Source organism: Rousettus aegyptiacus, unplaced genomic scaffold (genome assembly GCF_014176215.1).
Source record: "Rousettus aegyptiacus isolate mRouAeg1 unplaced genomic scaffold, mRouAeg1.p scaffold_m13_p_1, whole genome shotgun sequence".
NCBI lineage: Eukaryota > Metazoa > Chordata > Mammalia > Chiroptera > Pteropodidae > Rousettus > Rousettus aegyptiacus.
Window position 1 is genome coordinate 22124486 of NW_023416284.1, and position 14485 is coordinate 22138970.

Here is a 14485-nt window from a genome sequence, read left to right on the forward strand (position 1 = left end):
ACTCCACTGTAATAAGTGGTTCCTAGACCCACCCAACTGGCAAATTCTAACGGTGCAGTAAAAATCATCACCACTAGGTGGCTCAGTGGCCGTGCCACTTCCTCCATCTCCTTGGAAAACAGTTATGTGCCCACACTCCATTACTCTATTGTTATTGAGCCTCTAGGCAAATAAGCTTTCCGAAGAGTTTATTTCAATACCAGGGTAAATTTTCCAGCAGATCTAATCAGTTTCTAGATAACCTCTCTCAATAATAAACATTGGATTAACCATAATCTCTCACTGTTCTTTCCTTTGTTTAGAGATAACATGCTGCATTTATTATTTATTTATTTATTTATTTGTTTATTTATTTATGGGAGAGGGAGGAGTCTTAGCCTGATAATGTTTGGTCTACCTGATCTTTCTTGATCACCTCTCACCCCTACAGTGAACTAAATGTCCTTCCAGATTTTCTCCACGCAGGTACTATACAGTCTTAAAGACATGTATCACTCTTTGACTACAGCTAAATTGACCACTTGAGTTGCTTTTAAAGTTGAAAAAAAGAACCTAAAGAATCACCAAATGGAGGAAGATATCACAGACACAGACCCTATATATATGAATTTTTGTCATAAAGAGACATCAGAAATCAATGAGAAAAGAAATAGTCAACAAATGGTATTAGAATAACAAGTTTATCAAAAAAATTATCAAACTAATTCCAGGAGGATTAAAAAGATAAACACTTTAAAACATATCCTGAAAGAACAAGAAAAATTAGAATATCAAATCTTTGTCTGTAAAAGAAATTTTTAAGATTTAATATAATAAAATAAATTACAAACCAAATACCAATAAATTTCACTGCATGAAAATTAGAAATCACCATGTGAAAAAACAAGACAATAACAAAAATGGAAAGTCAAACGGAAAAAATAATTGCAAAGAAAATTTATACTAAGTTGCTAATAAACAATAAACAAGATCTCAATAAACAGCCCAAATAAATGAAAAACCATATGGAAAGTATTTGTCTTCACTGATAATTTCAGAAATGTAAAGTAAAATGAAGTAACCATTTTTTATCTAAGTTAACAGAAATTGAAACAGCCACTCCTGATATAACCCTTTTGTAAAATAATTTAGCATACCCTTTAGCAAATACATTTTCTCTCTCTCTCCCTCTTTCTCTTTCCCTTCCCCCACTCACTCTCTTTCCTCTCTTGCTCTTTCTCCTTTCTCAGTCTCCCTCTCCCTTCAGCTCTCTCCCCCTCTCTCATTCATTTATTTTTATTCAACAAATATCCTCTGTGTGCCTGCTGGGTGCTGGAATCTAGCCTGTACAAATGTACTCAGTTCAACATGATCAGTAATAGCCTCAAACTGAAAACCTCCAACATTGTCATCCATAGACAAGGTGACCAAATATCTTGTTTTGTTCAAGACTCTTGGTTTATGCCTGATGTCCTAGTGTAATTATTAAATGGTGCCCTCTGTTAACAGCTTTCTGGCTGATGGCAGTCACGTGAGGTTGGGTGATTTCTGGTTTTGTTTCTATTTTTCTGTAATATTCAGATTTTTTTAAAAATGAACTTTATATGCTTATGGGCTTTACATGGATTAACTCACTTAATTTTCAAAGACCTATAATTATTTTTTTCTTATTTCACTGCTCATTTTAAAGATGAGGAAATTGAAGTACTAAGAGATTAAGTTATTTACCTAGCGTCACAGAGTCATTAATGGGTGGAATCAAGATTTATACCCAAGCAATCTATTTCAAGACCTTTAAACACTAAGGTAGCCTAGCCATAGTAATATCCAATTGGCCTTGTTATTCATTTATGGAAGAAGAATGATTACCTATGCTCATAAATGTTCTTTTAAAAGTGCTTACAAATAATAGCCCTAAAAGGTCCCTCTTTATTTCTTAGAAACAAAATCTTTTCTCTTAAGTCCACTAATTAGAAACACATTAAAAATATAAATAGTCGATTAAAAAAAAACATAAGATGCAAAAAGTCATGAACAAATAAGTAAACCGTAAGAATCTCAAACACCAAGTTATAAATGTCTCTTTTGATATGAGGTTATATTTCTTTTTAAATTTCAATGTACGTAAAATACACACAATAAAAATATGTTTTATATGTATTGGTGGACAATATTTTTCTTACATGATTAAAGTAAATTAAACAATATGCATTACTATTTAAATGAGGAAATGTAAAAAAAGTATGTATACTTTATGAGCATTATTAAATATTTATAAAAACTGTAATACTACCTTTATATGTTAATCTAAAATAAACTTAAAATTATATTTTTATTATATACTACAGAAGGACAAAATGTAAATTGTCTCCTTAAAAGGGAGCCTGGTGTATTCAAGTATCACCTCACCATTCTGAACCATAGTATGCTGGTACCAATCAATTAAATTCCCTTTAATGGGCTTGAGTGTTCTCAAGTCTCCCCTACTATATAGATTTACAGATCATATTGAAATTTGGCTGTAGCTTTCTCATCCATTGTGTATTGACATTTCCTAGTTTTATTTTCAGGCATTGGAAGCAGCTTAGGACAGCTCTGAAATGAAATAGATTCGGATTCCCATTCCAGCTCCATCTCAGGCCATTTGTCCTTGGGCAAGTTTCTGAACCTCCCTGAGCTTCATTTCCCTCACTTGTAAAATAAGAACAACACTTCCTAGTGTTTGCTTGAGGGTTGAGTGAAATGGGTCACACCGAGCATCTAACATGGTCTGGCTTCTAGTAAATTCTCAATTAAAGTTAGTTATCATTGTGATGTCCAATTTCTGGGAACTTAATTGGGGCTCTTATGTAGTGACTCCAGTTAGATGAGGTTTGTAAAAACCCTCACTGGCTTGAGCAAGAAAGGACACAGTGGAAGCACAGCTCCAGCGACATTTCTCAAGAGGACATATGGGAAAAATCTGGAAGGGCAAGACAAAGAAGGCGAGATCATCGAGGCAGTTAGACTTTGGCCACACATGCTAAGCACTGCAGGGGGATATCTAGGGCAAGCTGGACTGAATTTGAATATCCTTCAGGCCACAAAGAGGATAGGCTTGCTGTGTTCCTGATACTGTAGTGAAAGCCGGTTTGGGCGCTGGCTCTCCCCTCCTAATCACTGGGGCTGCTGCAAGAGCACTAAAAGAGCCTTTGTCTCATCTGCCTCCCCTCCCTCAGGCCCAGAATAAGGCCTAAACTCCAGGTTAAGTGCCTATATTCGAAACTCATTATCAACACATAACATGCATAGAGGCTCCATCAACATAGTACCACAGGAACAGGGGCACGACATGGGAGGCAGCATGCCTTGAAATCCCTTTGCTGTCTTTCAAAGTCCAACACTGGATCAAGGTTGTAAGGACTAGATGAAATGATATGTATTTATAACATTGCTTACCACAAAATATTGGCTGTTATTCCTCTGTACCTCCACGCTTCATGTGACCCGGAATGCAGTGGCCATTGGTTGATTAAAGGTCTTCTTTCCTGGGTTTCTTTAGGCAGAGCCTGCCACTTGGTCCTTTGGGGTCCTAAACTCCCCATTCTTGGTCTATCATTGTACTTATCAGTCTTTTTCTACTGTCCACTGACTTGCATGTTTCCTCCACAAGGCCGTGAGTTCGCTAAAGGGACCACATCCTTTGTGAATTCCTATCTTAGGTGCTTAACAAGTGTTTCATGATTGTCCAATAAAGCAAAGTACACTGATAAAAGAATGCATTTTGGAATCTTTACAGACCTGGATTTGAATCCTAACCTCAACATTGAAGCTGTGTTTCCCTAGTAAGTTACTTTACTGAAAACAGGGATGATGATAACTCCCTCCTAACATTTGTGAGGATTAAAAAGGATAGTTTAGGAAAGGATGTAGCCCCCGGCCCTGGCCAAGTAAATGAGTTCCCTTCCACTTCTTGGGATTTATACTGAAAATACAGATCTCTTGGACTCCCAGTTTCCTTCATTTCTAGAATTCTCATGGAGTAAGAATACATGAGATAAATGTAAAGTACAAGTATGTCTTTGGCTAAGCAATGGCTGTGTTAGCTGAAGGAAAAGTCTAATGAGTTATTAGGCTTATACTTAAGTTATAATTAAGTCTTCTTTGATATCCTACAATAATGGAAGAAAATACATTCTCCTTGGGGGTAATTTAAGGAACACTACTCACAGAGGGAAAGTCTGGGACAGGAGTCATCGGGGAGGCCGGGCTCCGCTCCCCCACCTCAGGCAGCAGCATTTCTTCCCAGCCCTCTTCACAGACACTAATAGACCCTGCTAAGTGCATCCTCCTCCTCCCCTGGGGCTTCTTTGTGAATCACCCCAACCAGACCAAAGCTGGAAACAGGACTCTGGATTCATCAGGCCTGGTGGATGGCTGACAGCAGGAACTGAGTCTAACAGAGGGGGTTGGATTTTAAATAAACACAAATCCGATTGGACAGAGTGTAAAAGATGATGAAAAGGGAAGGTAAACCTAAGGGGTAAATGGAGAGATTTTCCTACGAATGCCCATGAAAACCAGATTCAGAGGTTGCGTAGTCGCTCCTCCCCCAAATCCTGATTACCCACCTCCCCCACTGCCTTTTCACTGCTTGCTGAATTTAGACCACAAACCACGTGCCTGCTGCCTCTTCAGAGCCCTCCAGGGAGTGAGAATCCGATGCTTCTGAAGCAGCCCAGTGATCCACCGCACAAAGTCAGACAGCCTGCTCTTTCTGTTTTCCGCAGTTGACCCCAATTATTTGGGTGGAAAAGATGCAGTCATATAAGAGAAGACTGTAAAACTCAATGGTCAAAAATTCTGAACAATGTATTTGCAAAACTGGATTAAATCCATCACCTGCCTCCTACTCCTTTGAATTATTTTAGCACTTATTCGCCACTGTCCACTGCCCCCATTCTCTTTCCCATTGCCTTCCAACTGCAGTCCACTCGGCGGAGAATGGCCCCTTCTGCCCCGACTATCTTTTCTAAGTTAAAATAATTTTCAGAATATTACCTCAGCCTCACAAGTTAAAAATCATGATTTTTTTTTTTTTAATCTCAAAAACCTTAATTCTAAAACAGCACCTCCAATCTCTTGGGATGTTATATCCAACTCCATATGAAAATTGTCCTATGCTATGTTTCTCATCCTGTCAAAATTCTCATGGACTTGTCTACTCCTAGATGTCTTCAATCAGTTTCTTTCTTATGAAATAAAAGCAACAACAAAACCAAAAAATGTTTCAGGAAATAGAGACAAACTCACTCCCGAGAGGCAGTAAGCACAGCTTTTAGGATGTGCACCCTAGAGCCAGACTGTCTGGGTTTGAATCCTGAGTCTGCCATTTACTAGTTATATGGCTTTGTCCCAGTCCCTTACTCTCTTTGGACCTTGAGAGAGGTTTCCTCATTTATAAGATGAGGATGATAATAATAGTACTTACTTTTACCATCAAGAGAATTAAATGAACATTTAAAGCACAGAGAAGAGTACCTTGCATGTGAGATATATTATAAAAACATATGCTATTATTTTACTAGAATGTAGACTTGAACTCCAATATGTAGATTGCAACTGAATTTATATCCTTTGTCTTTAACAGCTCAGCCACCCTGGTACATTTTGACAATCCACCATTTCCAGTCCATTTGAATCGTGCTTCAACCTTATACCTTTCTCCTATTTGGCCATTTGAAAGCTTGTTTTTATAAGAATAAAGTAACTTCCATCTTTGAAAAAGAGACATGTACCCATCTGGTCAGAACTTCTGCTTTGGTGAAACCATAGTGGCTCAATTTCTAGATTTGAAGAGATTTCAACTTATGGAAATGAGATCGTTTGCTAAGTTGAATGAAGAATAACCCTTAAAAAGGAATAAAGGACTGATCTGTTAGACAAGTCAGCGGAGTCCACAATCATAGACAACAAAAGATGAGTTTCAATGGCTTTTAATTTAGCTCCGGTCACAACCACACAACTGCAGTTGTACTCTGAAAGTTCACCTATGTCCCCTTTGAGCCAGTCCAGGTTTTTCTTTACATCTCGTCCATCCTGAATCTTCGTAATTTCTTCTTGGTTCTGTACCAAAGCCTACAAGATCCTAAGAGGAATGTTCAGGGGACAGTGGCAAGGGTACAGTCAAAAGGTTATAAGGGTCCTCCACTAACAAATGGAACAGTGGAGACAATAGTAGCCTAGAAAAGACTGAGGGAAACAGATGCAAATTGAACCAAAAGCTGCTGGGACAGAGTTATTATCATCTCTCCTTTTTTTCTTTTCTATTTGCTTTCCTAAGTATAAACTACATTACAATGAAGAAACGCCTTTCTTGGGAGGATGTAAACGATTACAACTATGTAGGAAAGTTAATGATGTTTATATTTTTTCATGGCACTTAATTATTTTATCATTTTATTAGTTGGCTTCTTTGTTTTTGTCTGTTATTCTACAATAGTGTAAGTTCTTGGAGGGCAAGGAACAAGTCTTTGGTCTTGCTTACCATTTTATCACAATGCCAGGTATATTGTTATAGATTTTAACATAGAAAGCAAACTATAAAAATATTAGAAGAAGATATAGGAAAATTTTATTTTTACATTCTTGGGGAACATCAAAACTTCCTAAATAAGAAAGAAAACCAAGAAGTCATAAAGAAAAAGTTAACTAGATCTGACTACATTAAAAAAAAAACAACAACTTTCTACCTGAAGAATAATAATAACCAGCAATTATTTGTCATTTTATATGTGCCATTTTCTGTTCCAAACATTTTACATGTCTTAACTCATTTAAGCATCCTAATAATCTTACGATGCAGGCATCATTATCTCCCTTTTACAAATAGAGAAACCTAGGCCCGATAAGATTAATACTTTGCTCAAGATTATTAAGTGGTAGAATCTGAATTTGAATTAATGCAGTCTAGTTCTATATATCAATAAGAAACACAGATAATCTAGCTGAAATATTAGCAAAAAATGTGATTCAAAAATTCACTGAAGAAATAAACACACATGGTTAATAAATAACTCTTACCAGTAAGTAATGGTTCCTAAAAGTATAACAATAGTGAGCTACTACTTTTTACCCTTTTGATTGGCAAAAAGTAAAGCATTGCTAATATTGACGAAGGTGTGGGAGGTAGAATAAACCAGAAAACCAATTTTCTTATTATATTCAATGGATTATTTTTCATTACTATTGCTAATGTTCGACTAATCAATGAGTGTTGGTTCTCTAATTGTTCCAGATTTGACCAGTGGGAGCCCCTTCAAACTGGCTCATATGTTCCATCATTCTTTGAGTACTACTTACTTTCTGGCACAGCAAGATATTTTCAGGCTCATTCTATCCCAGCCCTGTAATTAGTCATTTTTCTAAGGGGCCCTGCCTGGTTCCTCATAAACCAAATACATTTGGTGTTATTAGAGTGTCATTGCTTTTAAGTTCTCTTGAAGGGCTAGAAAATGAATGTAAGTAAAAATGCTTAATGATAAATGGTAAGTATAATAATCCAGACAGAAAATTAGGTATATGGTATGGTAGTTTTTATTAAATACACACACACACACACACACACACACACACACACGCACACACAAGGATAGAGCGAAGGGCTGAATTATGGCATTTGGTGTGATTTTTAAAATGTTTTGTAGTGTTTATTATAGTAAAATTTCCTCTTGTAAAACATTAGTGATTTTGGTCCATATCTTATTATCCTTTTGACTTTAAAATAATTTTAACATTATTTACAAAATAAACTGCAGGGTTGTTGGTTTTTTTTACATCACTTTTTTCTTAACCCTTGGAACATTACAGTTTCAAGTAACTATAAAAATGAAAACATGGCAAACTAAATGTACCAGGAAGTATATATTGAACATATTTAATTACTGTAGTAATCTAAAAGTCCTAATAATTACTTCTTAAGATTAATATTTATTAACATGAAGTCATTCAAGAATCTCTAGGATTTCTCTATTACCCACAATGAGAATATGAATAATCCCTTTTTCCCACTTTCTACTACTGACGATCTTTATATAACAGTCATATTTCCCAATCCTGGAGTTTCAGTTCCATCATCTATGAACTCATCTGCCATCTCCATTGGGGTGATCTTTTAAAATTCATTTCAACTTATATTCCAAAACAGGGCATGTTATTTTTAAATTTACTTAAGTAAAATAAAATACTTAAATTATTTTAAATTACTTTTTCAATAAACTTTCTCTTTTAGAGTAGATTTAGATTACATAAAAGTTGCAAACAAAGAACAGAGAGTTTTCTTATACCCCACACTCAGTTTCCCTTTTATTAACACCTTTTATCACACTAATGAACCAATATTAATACATTATTATGACTGAAAGTCCATATTTTATTCAGATTTACTTAGTTTTTACTTAGTTTTTAGTACTTTTTCTGTTCTAGGATCCCATCCAGGATACCACATACATTTAGTCATTGTGTCTCCTTAGGTTCTTCTTGGTTGTGACAGTTTCTCAGACTTTCCTTGTTTTTGATGACTTTGATAGTTTTGGGAGCATTGGGCAGGTATTGTGTAGGATGTTCCTCAATTGGATGTGTCTGATATTTTTCTCATAGTTAGACAGATGTTACAAGTTTTTCAGAGGAAGACCACAGAAGTGAAGTACCATTTTCATCATATAGTAAGAGTACTTATATAACTTGTTGATATGTTGATATGTTATTTTTATAATGAAAAAAATAAATGAGTTTTTTAAAGTTCTGCCTAAGAACATATATAATACATTTTTTTATGTTAGTTTAGATTGTAAGTTTGGCTGCCACTCCAAAAAGAAATAAAAATGTTAAAACATGATAGAAGCTAATTTCTTCCCCTGAAAAAGATTTAAACACAGCAGTCCAGAGCTGATAGGGCGATTTGCTTCACAAGGTTGGTAAAAGACCCAAGTTCCTTCTATCTTATGGTTTTGTATTCCTTAATTAGCAGTTTCCATGGCTATAACGAAAGCTTCCATGGTTGCTTGGCTAAGATGGGTTGTTTAGAGCGGTGGTCCCCAATCTTTTTAACACCAGGGACCAGTGCTCCTGTGAGAATCTAATGCCTGATGATCTGAGGTGGAGCTGAGACAGTGATGCTAGCGCTGGGAGCAGCTGCAAATATAGATGAAGCTTCGCTAGCTCACCCGCTGCTCACCTCCTGCTGTGCATCCTGTTCCTAACAGGCCAAGGACCAGTACTAGTCCATGGACTGGGGACTGGGGATTCCTGCTCTGGAGCCTGCCGTCACAAACACATCTTTTAAAGATACATCTGGAAGTGGCACATTTCATTCATTCTGCTCATATTCCGTTGGCCAGAAACTAGTCACATAGCCACGCCTAGCTGCAAGGGAGACTGGGAAGTGTAGGTGGCTCTGTGCTCAAATAAAACTTCTTTAACAATTAAAGAAAGGGAGACTGGATTTTGGGGAAAAAACCAGCAATGTCTGCCAAAATTGGATTGTAAGCATCTTAAGGATGAAAGATACATGTGGAAAATTGAACACTTAGTGGCTATTAATCATTACCTTCATCACATTACCACTCAAAATTTCATTATGAACACCAGACATTCCTTTTTCTAGTGTCATTTGACTACCCCACTGCTAAAGAATTTACACTAACCACTTACACTCCACATAGTCCCCAAGCTCATGCCATTTTTATCTTTCTTTATCCCATCCCATTCTCCTTTCCTCTCCCTCTCAGGAGCAAAACCAAACTCTTTAATTCACTTAAAGTAGTTTATCAAACCTAGAGTTTTACATTCTACTTCTAGAGTACTATCAAAATATTCTTCCAAAGACAGACCTGCCCTCAGATTAACTGTTAAAATTTTCAGCACCTTTACACTAAGAACAACCTTCCCACCAATAGAGGAGGTGGCAGTTTCTTGTGTCTGGCACTCCTTGACTATTTCTTCACATGGCAACCAGAAGTATAAGCTGAAAACCATTGTTTGCATCAGGCTTCCTGGCCCCATATGAGACTGTAACACTGGAAAAGTTTTTCTCAGGTGCCTTTAGTTTTCCCTCAACACTCTTCCCCAATCCCTCAGCCTCTCCTCTTCTTCCTTTCCCTTCATGGCACTCCCAAGCCATCCTCCTGTCTTTGCTTTCTCAAAACAATTTACGAGCCATATTTGATTAAGGTATAAATAACAGTGGGACATCTAGTTACTAATCTCAGGGCCATTTACATTTAAACAGAGACTAAAGGCTGAAGCCTAAGAGGTGAATGTCTAAAATGGGAGAATTTTAAGCATCTCATTGTTCTCAGGGGAGACTCTTCATCCTCGATTTCATTCAGGCCAAAGAATGAGATAAAAACAAACGTTGACGCACAGCTGGTATGTACTAGGGTGTTGTGTACAACAATTTCACATCATACAGTGTATATAATCCTCACATTAATTTTAAGTGGCATTGAATTCTTATTTCATGGATAAATTGAGACTCAGAGGGATGTAACAATTTGATTCCAGGTCTGCATTGGTTCCACAATAGCAGCTGTGACTATTTGCCTGGAAAAAAAAGAAATCAAGATTGTTACCAATCTCAAGGGGACAAATCTTCTCTGGAATTACCCCCAGAAAGATCTTGGACCAGAATTAGCAACATAGGGAGTGGTTTCAAAAGATGAGTAAATTCTATACCCAGCAAGACCTGGTCTCTTTCACAGTGTTTCTGAAGAAGTGGCCTACATCTGAATCATCAGGGCCCTTAATCAAAATGTGGCCTCCTGAATTCCTTCCCAAACTACTGATTTTGACCTCCGGGGACACAGTCCTGGAATCTTCATTTTAAATAAGACTCTCTAAAGCACACTAAGTTTGTAAATCACTGGTTTAATGAATAAATAGAAAAGAATTGTTATCCTCCTTCCTATGATCGCCCATATTTTTGTAATTTTTTAGCTTGTTAGCACTCTTGTCAGAGGCTGGAAACCAGAAAGGCTAGGATTCGTTCTTTTAAATTATTCATTTAACAATTATTTATTGCATGCCTTCAGATGTGCCAGGCATAGGAAAGCAAACACATTACTTTTGAAACATATTAGAAGACAGGACAAAAACCTGGGGAGAAGAAGATTTGAAAGCAATTAAGAAATCTGAATGGTCCATTGCTCACATGGACTCTCAGTGGCTCTAGAGAATTAGCTGCAGGAATCTGGGACTACACAGGAATTACTGGTTACCTATGCGCTCTCATGTTACAGGACTAGAACATGCCTGCCCAGATATACTGGTCAAACATGGAGAGGCAAGAAAACCATTACTCTTCTGCTTCTATCTAGCTTTTATCTAGGTAGGGAGGGATATATTTCTATATATACAGCAGATCCAGGTTTTATAGAACCTGTGCTTTTACAATTCTGGAGGCCCTCTCCAAGAAAAAGAATACAAACGTATGGTACACTATCAACGTGAATATTTATTTAGAATGAAAAAATGGATCAAGACAAATTATTGAAGACACAGAGATTTGGATTTCTCTTTTCTGAGATCTTGAGGCTAACACAGAAAAACTTCTGGATTGCAAACTGCTTCCTCTCAACTCCCAGACTACAACTCCCAGGAATTCCCACCTCTCACAGGAACCCCTGCCAGTGAGGTTCCCTGAAACATAAGCTGCATTAACTTCACAATAAATCCTCCTTCCTTCCTTCTTTCTTTGCAGGGCAAAGTGCTAATCTTTACTCCAGTGGTCTTTATTGTAACCTAGCTCCAGCAAATATGCACAAGGTCAGTTGTTAAACTGATTTAGCTGGGGATCAATCTTGACAGAATAAATTCTGATAATGGTGGCGTATAAGGAAAGAAAATGGATTATTGAATCTGAGAGAGTTATCCCATCCCATTTATTCTGGGGAAATCTGAAAACAGCAAAGGAGCGTGTGAGGATTCCAACACAGTTATGTATTTGCTTCAGCCTAGCAGTGCAAGCTGGATAATAAAATATTTTTGGCTTGAATGTATTAATTCACTTAGCTTACAGGAGATATCTCTCTCCTGCTATTCAGAAATTCTTATTGACTGTCCCCTTGTATAGTAATACACACCAGAAAAGAGAATAAATACAATTTGTTTAGTAGATTAAAAACTGGCATCCAACAGAGGAGCCTTACTGGTAAAAATATTGAGAAGTACTGTTCTGGTCCAAGGTCCTCAGTTACAAATGCTAAAACTGAGGCCAGAAAAGGGGGAATGTGTTCAAAACCAAATAGTCAGGCAATAATAGATGTAGAATAGAAATCCTGGTTCAGGCTTATCTTTGATCAAACAAACTTCCCAGCTCAGAAATCTGTTTTTAATAGAAGGCAGAGAAATGACCCAGGAGGCAACAAGAATAACCTTCTGTTAAATTGGATTTGGAGCTGCGGGCAACCTGATTCAGGGAGGTGATAGGCCAGGCTAGTTCTCTGTCGAGAGGAGTAAAAATCAGCCTAGTACTGCTGGAAAGTTATTTGGCAGCCAGTATCAGAAACCTTGAATAATGTATGCTCCCAACCCTGAAATTTCATTTCTTGGAATTTATTGTAAGGGCAAAATCAGAAGTAAGTACAATGATATACACATATATACACATATATGTATACATATCCACATATACTTATTGCAGCATCATTTTTCATTTTAAAAAATGAGCAAAATTTTTATATATACAAGTAATTAAAATATCAGTTTAAACAGGCTTATCATGAAACCTAGAGATCCTTTTTGTACCTGTCCCCACCCACTAATTCTACTCCCCAGATTGTTGACTATGTTACCCATATTTTTTTCTGGTACCTACAGGCATATATCATTTTTTTTGCGCTTTGCTTTATTGCTTCGGACAGAGAGATGGTGCAGTTTTTACAAATTTGCCTCCACCAGCAAAAAGATCACTTTATTGTGATACTGGCTTATTGTGGTGGTCTGGAACTGAACCCTCTATATCTTCGAGGTATGCCTGTGCTTTTATGTCTTTTAATCGTATGTTCATACCACTATTTTTTGATTTTTTAAGTTCAGAGATGATTCATTGATTTCCTATTATGGTAAGTGAGGATTTAGCTTCTTATACTTACTGCTCCCACTTCCTCTCTTCATTCTACTAGCATTGCAATTCTTTGTTAAATCATTAATCAATATTTGCATTACTATGATTTCATAAGCATTATTCACCTCTGTACCCATGGAGTATATTATGATTGCAGTTACTCTTTTCCCTTTTGTTGTTGTTGTTATTATTGTTTTTCCTATAATTATTGCTTCACTTTTACATTTACTTAGTTTTCAATATTCATAAATTTTAACTTGCTTTATAGGTTCTATGGAATCTGCTATTGTCTATCAACATTATTTTTTAACTGGTCAGATATATCAGATATTCTATCAACTTCACTTTTCTCTCAGAAATCTCTATTCCAGAGCTTTCTGTTGCTCTATTCTGGAGTAAAAGCTAGATTTCCAGATCTGCCACAAGCTATTACCAGAGGACTCCTTTTCACCATTTTCCTGTGTTGTGTTTCCTGTGTTGTGTTTCCTACATCTGTTTCTTCTCTTTCTGAGTGTATTCCCTTATTTTATTGGAGCACAGCCTCCTGTAGTTTCTCTGTCAAGGGAACATGTGAAGTAATCTACTGAATCCTTGTTGATTGGAAATATTTTAATTCTAGCCTGACAAAAATATGGCTAGGTGACAAAAATTAGATTGATGCCCCACTTTTTTCCTTCAGAATTTGTAAAGGCTAGCTCCATTGCCTTTTAGCTTCCAGTGTTACATTCCAATTTTAGGATGTTATCTGTTTTCCTCCTCTCTGGAAACTTTCATTTCTTTTTATAGCTGGTAATCTGAAATTTTAAGATAATGTGCCTTTACTCTTTTTTACCTTCTCCTGACCTACTTTCCCTTTGGTAACCACTAAACTGTTATCTGCATCTATAATTTTTTGTTTGTTTGTTTGTCTTGTTCTTTTGTTGCTTTCAGTTTCATATCTCACACAGAAGGGAAATCATATGGTTCTCAACTTTTTCTGTATGACTTATTTTGCTTAGCATGATAATCTCAAGGTCCATTTGTGTTGTCGCAAATGGCAGTATTTCATCTTTTCTGATAGCTGAATATTAATATTCTATCGTAGATTCCGTCTTAACAGAAAAATATTAATAATATAATTTGATTCTCATAAACTTTTTATATTAAATTTGAAAACTCAGAATTACAAGATACTGACCAGAAAGAAAGACATTTGCTGAGATCATGAATGACCACACACATACTGAACCTTATTTAAAATTATTACATCAATGACTTATTAACTTGAAGTGGAGTATAACACAGCCTATTAAAATACACACATTTCATAACTTTTCCTTCTTTTCATATTCTACTCAAGTTAATTAATTGATTGAATTTTACATTTTTTGGTTCTTGAGATATATATATGTCATTTCCTCCTAG